Genomic DNA, 9,332 nt, shown 5'->3' with positions numbered 1-9,332 from the left:
GCGTTTCCCATTAAAAATAAACAGCAAAAAGCTCCTCCATAAATCAATAGACAGCCAGAACTATCCCGGTTCCGTCGGTTTTTTTTTCTTGGAGAGAAATCGGAATATAAAAACTTGAAACGCGCGCGGCGCGTTGTGAAAGAAAAACCGCGACGGTATTCGGAGATACCGTCTCCCGCGCACAACGCGAGTATCACAAGAGGTCGCGCGTAATAACGAGAATTCACGGGGCTCCCTTGCAATTTCACCGAGAGTTTCAAGATTCTCGAATCGAGCTGTTCTCTCCCGCAATCGTCCGGGAAAGAGAGAGAGAGAGAGAGAGAGAAGATCGCGCGAGATAGCGTAGGAATATCTTTCGTCGATAACCATCCGTTCGCACGGTTACCAATCTCCTCACCCTGCCGACCCGATCATATTAATTAATCGATAACGCGCGCGGCAACCTCCGTAAGAAACCCGAGCCTTTTAGGAGGCGCGACGCAACGCGCGCTCCTCGCAAGAAGAGCCGATGGCAAACGGCGATAAGAGGGAAACGGAAGAGGGATAGACGGGGGACAAGGAGGATATGGGGTAAAGGAGGTTAGCTTCACGACGAGACACTTGAGATAGATCGCGGGAGTCGCTACGCGGCCTTATTACATCGTAAATTCCCGCTTAGTGATGGATAACATTAACCCATCGGCAACGACAAATTACTTAACTCCAGCGAGATCGGGTGGCGCAGCCTCCTCTCCGTTCACCCGGAAACTGGTTCTTCTTCCGGCGCGGTTCCCGCAACCTCGATCGATGCCGTGTTGTCGAGAGTGCGGCGGTTTCGAACACAGAGTCCGGCGGCGGTGCGAAATTACCAGCGAAGGCAAAGTCACGCGGTTACTCTCCCGCGACAAACATTCCATCACCATTGGCTTCGATATTGGCAAAGAGAAAACCAACATCGACGTGGGGTACATTGTTTGTGCGCCTTTTACAGGCTTCTTAGACGTCTTTCAAAGGTGGTTTTTTTTTTTTTTTTTTTTTTTTACTTCGATATAAAGTGAGCGCTATAGCGTCAACGCAAACGTCGTTACGTCGCAGTCGAGCGTTACCGCATCAGGACGGTTACCTCGTTTTGGTGCAGCGTCGTATATTGCTCTGCGACTGGAAGACGCGCAATTCGCTCCGATGAAACTGCAGTACTTCATGTTTACGTGCGCGATGCGGTTCACACAGAAGAGCATCCAAGAGTACGTTACATCGATTTCCTCGGAGAACCGCGCGCGACCTGCTGTAACCGGATAATTCATTAGCGATATAACCCGAGACGCCCCGTGAATTCGCGCGACTATTAAACATTCCACAGATTTCCCAGAAGGAGAGAGAGAACTCTTCTCTCCTCCCCCCCTCCCCCCTTCGAATCATTTTCCCTTGCGGTCGTTACTGTTCGTCGTTAAGTATTATATGGCAAGCTTTCAGTTTCACGTAAGCCATGATTTATTAAAACAGAATGTATGGAAAAATATTTTATAGATCCAATAGCGAGATAATCACTTTGAATCTTTTTTTTTTTTTTTTTTGTTTTATTCAGGACGTGACGGAAATATTATATAACGCACGAAAACTTTTATGTAACGCGTATTTTTTTTGAATTTAGTTGTCATAAATTCTGCTACGAACGAACTGTAATTTTGAGGGTCGAGAGCGTCGGCTCCGCAGAACGAATATTCCATCAAGAATATTAAATTTCGCGCAGAAATTACTTTGTTATTTATTTATTTATTTTTTTTTTTTTATCGTATTTTATTACCAACCGCTCCGACAAGGAAACCCACGATCACACGGTTTCTCTGAAACAGAACTTAGCCAGCAGCTAACAAAGGCAGTTAACAAAGGCAAAACCGGAGTGGTGTAACTTCCCTTCTTTTTGTTTCATAAAAAATTAAGACACGCAATTATCAGAATTAAAAAAATTATTCAAAAATTGCAAGTTCAACGGCATTATGGAAACGTGCATAATGAAAGTTGTGACGTATCTACGAGACGTAGAATTTTGGTTTTATATCTCGACAAATATATGTCGATGGTTTAATAACGATGTAGCGCGCCGACACACAACGCAGAATAGGTAGCTACTTAACTGCGTGCGTACGTATATACGTCGGCGAGAAAATCGCCGACAAGTCTAAGTGTTGAGCGTATCATTTATCATAACGTGATAGGTCAGAAACGTGTACAACCGGATATTACACACGCAACTCCGATAAATAATACACGTAAACCCTTATAACGCGCGTCAGAAGAAAGTTGTAAACTGCGAACTCGCAAACAAGCGGAAAAAAATAAAAATTTGCAATAAGAACTGTTATTAGCGATTTCTACGACAGGTCGTTACAAACGATGTAGATAATAAACATATACGAAATACGCGAATTATTATTTTCCAAGTACGGGCCCGTGTAGTAACACAGACAGTTTTTTTTAAATCACACACACACACACACACACACACACACACACTGGCACGTTATTCTTCCCTCTCTCTGTAAACCAGCTTCGATTTGAATATCATAACTCGCTGCCATTAAAATTATTAAAAAAGTTTCGAAATAACATCGACGGGAGAGAGAACTTTTGAAAGAGTCTACAACATTTGTGAAGTTTTCAACGCCGTGCCAATGTTTCAGAAAGTTAGAAAATATAACACACATTTCAAAGTGGTGTGTATCAATTGGACTTGTTCGATCCGGGTGCGGGATGTTGTGCGAGAATAAATTTTTTTTCTTTTTTTACATACATAACTTTCCAAACGTTTTGAATTTTATTTGTTTTAAGTCGTCTTCGGTGGATATTCTTCAATAGACATATGCTTCACGCATATGTCTATTGCATGACGAAATAATAATAAATATATATCGTTATTAAGATAAAAACCACAAAAAAAAACAAATAGAGATTGTAAAATTGTGCGTGGTTGGCGTGAGAATTTCGTCAATACTATTACGTGTTTGCAAGTTACATTCTGTAAATACCGATACAAAGTAAACAAGATATATGTATGTAATATGTATTTTCGATTATGTATATTCGATTTTTTATCAATATATTGCAATTTTAATTACACAATCAATATTTATTATACTGCCAACAGTTTAATTACACAATCAGTTTTTAATTGCACAATTAATATTTATTATGTTACTAGCGGTTGATAAAACTTCTAATTATTGTCACTCAAAAGTGATCGATAGCACGGCTATCTATTCGAGGCAGAAGTGGAACTTGGTCGTAACGTGTACGACATACGTTCCTGTACTATCAGAATGGGGAAGAGGCATTGGCTGCCGATAGACTTCTCGATCTCGTTAGGAGCGAATCTCCGAACGCAAACGGCCGTTCGTTCATTTGCTCGAGCAGATCGCTCATGATAAGAGCGCCAGCCCGTCGTCATATCTCGCGAGACTTCGATAAAGATCTTTCGCCGCAGCGTGCGCGCTACAGTACAATGCAAACTTAATTAAATGGAACTTCGTCGTCGTCGTCGTCGTCCTCGTCGTCGTCGTCGTCGTCGTCGTCGTCGTCGCAACTGTAGTTCTCTATGTTGTCATTGTCGGTTCTATGTAGCGGTAAGCTTATGGATAGAGGCAATAAATGCGCTATGTTGCGGAATTGCAAGAGAACGTAGTACCTATCTAATAAAAGATTTCATTTTGTCTCTTGAAAAAAATGTGGAGTTTGATAGCAAGTACGCGGTCACTTAGATTCATCAGACTCCCAAACATTTGAAAGGGAAGTCCCTCAACTGAATATATCTAAAGGACACTAGTCTAGTTGGTTGAAATCAACGCTAGAAACGCACGTAAGATACATTGGGACACGGCGAGATTCAGTTTCCCAAAGCTGCACAAGCCGAAGAGAAATCCTTCCCAGATGCAATGCGCATCGTTTCGTCGGCATTCAACGACGCTCGTCGAAATCGCATGAGAGTCGTTAAGAGATCGTGTTCAAAGCTCGCAAACTTAATCGAGTCGACTATTTGACGCGAGTGTATCAGCGGCTCTTTGACAAGGTGTTCGTTCTTGTTGACAATAAAGCTTTATCAAAAGGTTCGTCCGTGACGCTACTTATTTATATATATATATATTTGTGTAAAAATGTTTGCCGCGATCAAAAAAAAAAAAAACGTTTTACATCCGGATGACAAATAAAACATTCAATTGTTATTTATAATTATCACCGAGCAATAATTTTCTTTTTTTCTTTGTTTTTCTCTAAAATAAAATTGTGTAAAATATCTTATTACACATTATTATTATCGACACGCGGCAGTGATATAAGGTTTCGATTATTACATGTGTACAATTAAATATTTATTTATATTACTATTATCGAAAGTAATATATTGTTGTTCAGAAAGTAAGTAGAGTTTTTTTTAATGAAATCTAAAGACCCATTATACTGACTCACACAATGTAATTTTAATTTTAGCGTTACTAAAGAATTTGAAGTAATATAAAAAATAATAAACTTAATAAATAAATAAATCAGTTTACTTAATTATTTTTAATTAAAATAAATATATTTTTATAAAGAGTAATATAAAAGTCATTATATATGAATTAAATAATTATTAATAATTAATAATTATTGTACATAAATATATACAATGCTGTTTGATGATTTTAGTATCTGCACGATATCTCGTGTGCGTGACATGGTGTGCCATCTATGTCATCTATTGGGAAAACGCTACGAACTCTCTTTCGAACAACATTCAATATATAATAATAATTCTCTCTATATTTATATGATGAGATATATTGTTCAGATCATCAATGTATTATTTTCATGCACACAGATAAACGAACGTACTAATGATAGTACATAAATCGAGAGCTATGTACGACCAGCCGAAATGATTATGAAAATGTGCCGTATCACGTAGCATGCACATTAGTTGGAAATTAATTTGTAAGAGCCGCAATTAATTTGGGTTTTTGATATTAACGAGCTACGGTTATTGCGATTGATGATTGTTTGATATTTCGTGGTCGTTTGTGATATTTTGTCATTTTATGTCGGCAACTTAAAGCGCGTTCACATAAGCTTTTTTATTACAACTATTTCGTTGTTTTTATACATTCATAGCGTATCACACATTGTCAAATCTCATAAACGAGCTTTACTCGCTCGCGAAATTAAATTGAAATTCGGTCACTCTCTTTTCGAGAATATATTTACTTCTATATTATTTGCACTACAACGTTTTAATTAACTTTTCAATTTTCTATGTCGTGGTGCAACGTAACTATAATTTAAAACACTCGAATTGAATTAAAAAATTTTCCACTCGAAACGCTTTTGGCTATTGCGATTACATTGATTAAATCACAATTTAACGGAATTCGTTCGAAGTAGAATAAATAAAATTGAAGTACTATCTCTCTGCGTCTCTCGCGAATTTTTTTCTTCGAGAATGTGTATAACAAGTGCCGATGGATGGTTTGATCATTTTCTCTCCTCTCTCTCTCTCTCTCTCTCTCTCAAGCCTCACGGCTGACGTCGGCCGCAAACTCGGATTCGACGAGCTCCGGTGTACGAAGCTTGTTAATTGCCGTTGACCAAACGTCACAAGCGACACGCCGGCCGAGCGGCTTACCTGCCAAATTATGCCCGTTCCTCCCACGGGCCGTAAGCTCACATGCAAATCACTCGTATGTCGTCTTGCTAGCACGAGCTCAGCACAATTCAACGCGCGCTGAATTGCTCGCGCTGCCAACGCCGCTGCTGCTGCTGCTGCTGGTGCTGCTGGTGCACGATCCATGCGGGAGGAAGCTGTAAATCAAGTGCAAGCGACTTCGAAGACTTCCGTGACCGTGCGAAGCCCGATTATCGCATTGATCTCGACCAAAGTGAACGATCTATTTTCTATATCGAACACTTCTCTCGATGATCAATAAGAGCGATTCAAAAGCCGTTCCGCACTAGTCCTGACACTATCATTGAAAAGCGCGAGATTATACGAAAAAAATAATAATAATAATAATTTTCGTATTTTTATTACAATCGGTCGCTGTGAAATTGCTGTTTGTCGGCATTTCGATGTTACTTCGATGTAAGACCATTACGCGGAAATTTATACAAAATGCGATTAAGATTGTAAAGCGAATAACTTGATGAGAAAGATTACGGTAACGTTACGCACACATACACAAATGAGAGTCGTTACCTCAAGAGAAATATTACCCCGCTATATTCCAGGAAATTCCTCTCACGAAGTAATCAAATATGAAATCTCTTGGGGGGGGGTTAGATGGTTGCTTGAAGGGAAATTAAAGAGAATCAGAGGCTCGATCCTCACTATTGTTTCTGATATATTTCGCCTCGCGCAATTAAATTCGCGCCGCGGTATCTGTATTCATTCCGATCTGATGTGGAATATTTATTTATTTTACGTTTTATTTTTTACGTTTTAAAGGGATGTATTACACTCCGTCTTTCTCTGCGGTGGAAATGAAAAGATCACGCGTCTGACATGTCGCGCTCAAAAAAAAAAAAAAAAGAAAAATTCAAAAATTAAATATCTCCAAGAAGATATTAAATAATGTAGTTTCATAAATCTTCCACAACAAAATCAAATGCAAATTGAAATTTGTTTTTCTCGCGATTACTTTTTACTTTTTTTTAACCAATACGTGAGTTATGGATGTTTTTCGTTTCCGAAACGTGGCAACCGCAATAACATTTTCCATTTCTAAGATTACTCGGATAAAACTGACCCAGTTGATGGGAAGATGGCCAATCTTGTGTAGATCCAGAACCAAGAGCGAATATATTTTTCAAGGGCTTCGGAGTGGAGATCGTATTGAAACAGGTGGCAACCGGCTAGCCTTGAACGGCGAACGAAAAATTGCACCTGTTCTCTCGAGCCTCGTGATATTTTTATTCCTGCCGAAATCACGAACGGGATGAATTCGGTCGTGAGAGTTATTTTCGAAAGCGGCCGACATAATAATTTTCGGCCTTATCATATTCTTGCGCGCACCTGCGGGTTTTAAAGGCGCGTTAAAACCCAAATGAGAATTACATTGTTAATTACGCGCTGTCATAATTATGAATAATGAGATTGCAATAATAATTACGATATTATTAATTATGATGTGACGATCGCACAGAAAAAATCTTCTATTGTACAAGAAACAAAAAGAAACTACGTTTTCTTTAATTCTAAATGTTGAATTTTTTGGATAACCTCGAGACTCTAATCAGCAAATGTTTGTTCTCATTGTGTGGTGATTTGATTACTAGACATATATATATATAATTCATATACGTCTCAACATTTCGTGTTCTAACGTGTCCGTAAAACTTGAGTATTCTCGATATTATGGAAACTACATTTCTCCGGAATTATCCGAAGTTACAGTTAAAATGCAAATCCCCTTCGAAATCGGCGCGCGCGCGCGCGGATGATACGTTCGAGCCAAGTTGAAGCCATTGCAAACTACCGGATATTTTCGACGCCAGCCAATTCGCAATTAATATTCGCGCGAACAACGTTCATTGTTTAGACAAGAGTAATGCTCATCGCGGTGACCGCAGGTAAGGAAGTGTAGTTCGAACGACAATGGCGCGACGTGCGGGACCCCGACGGAGAGTACGAGCTGTATAATATTATCGTAAAACATCCGATGTATCGCCAACGTTCATTCAAATCAAGAACGTTATCGATCGCGCGCGCGATGTACATACGCGCGAGATGATTGCGTTATCTCGTTCGTTCCATTTCGTTTCGAATTCGTCGAATTTTTCGAAGTCGACTCGCGCGATTCTCGAATCTCCCTGCGTCACCCGGTTAGATCGCGTCGGCATTTCGATTGAGCGATAATGCTTCCGATTTTCACAGTGTGACGCGTCTCTCTCTCTCTCTCGTTTCGTATTCACGTCGTGACTCGTATATTTCAATCGTTAATATATCTTTCCGAATACCAGATCCATATATATTATGTATTTTCAAACGTGTGTCGCGACACGTTGTCGCTTATCCGTCGTCGCGTCTCCGTGGCGGTTCGTCAACTCGTTTTTGAGAAACGACACGTGTGTGCGACGAAAGGATACAAATTCTCAACTCGAAAGTAGCAAACGCTTAGACTGACTCAATGTTAACAATTGCATGGAAAAAAAAACGATTCGGAAAAAGAATGTGAGATTGCGATTCCGCAACGCTCACATGGGTGATACAGCAAATACTCTCTATTTCAACGGCGAGTAATTCACGATTTAGAGAGATAAGAAATATCGTTCGGTTAGAATTTACATTCGCAAATCCGAGAAAATAGTCGAGATCACACACACGGGTGATCGTTTATTATTAATGTTAGAAAAGCAAGTAATGGCTCGGCGATTTTCCGAGTGCTCGTTGAAAGTGCTGGCGATTGTATGCAAATCGATGAATTAATATGCCGGTATTAGAAACCGAACGGACGCCGAATTCCTCGAGGCTTACGAATCTTGCGTAAGCAAATGTGTTGAGGGCGCCGCGCTCTGGAAAGTTCACCCCGGTCCCTTTCCTGCCGACGGGCTTTTCATCCTCGTTGCCGTTACGGCAATGCTTTTCGTTCGTTCTTAACGATAACGGTCGAACAAAGAGCCTGGCACACCGGACGTAACAGGCACTAGAGTTCAGCAACGCCAAACGCCCGAAGCTACGTATCGATAAGTGGTACGAAGCGCGGGCGGTACGAAGAGAACGGTTTAGGACGAGAGGCTGGTACACGAGGGTCTCTTTACAGCGGTTGATTGCGAAAGAGAGAAAGAGAGAAAGAAAGAAAGAAAGAGACAAAGAGAGAGAGAGAGAGAGGGAGAGGGAGAGAGAGCAGAAAAATGCTGAAAGATAGAGATTGGGAGCTCCGTATGTAGGCGGAAAAATGACCTTTGCTTGTTACCCCAGGAAGATCGAACATACTATCGCTCGCATATATGCCGCGATGACTCGAGGCGTGTGTTTTCACATATTTACTAGATTTATACCGGATATAAAGTATACACAGCAAAATAATTAAATGTCATATGACTTTATCATTTTTTTTTTACTGCAGGAAAAAGCTTTTATTACAACACGTGTATAAGGCAAGTAATTACAGCGCTTCATTTTCTATGATATAATACATTTCGTTATTAAATACACATATACATTCCACTACAATACGTATAATTTTCTTGATATACATTACTTTTACATATGTACGTAAATACATGTATATAAATATACATATATAAAAATAAATACATATATATATATATATATGCGTAAAAACATATTATAAATACATATTATAAATATACATAAATAGAAGACG

The sequence above is a fragment of the Pseudomyrmex gracilis genome, unplaced genomic scaffold (genome assembly GCF_002006095.1).
Source record: "Pseudomyrmex gracilis isolate BER0280 unplaced genomic scaffold, ASM200609v1 scaffold_277, whole genome shotgun sequence".
Classification (NCBI taxonomy): domain Eukaryota; kingdom Metazoa; phylum Arthropoda; class Insecta; order Hymenoptera; family Formicidae; genus Pseudomyrmex; species Pseudomyrmex gracilis.
The sequence above is the reverse complement of the archived record's forward strand: the minus strand, read 5'-3'. Positions refer to the sequence as shown.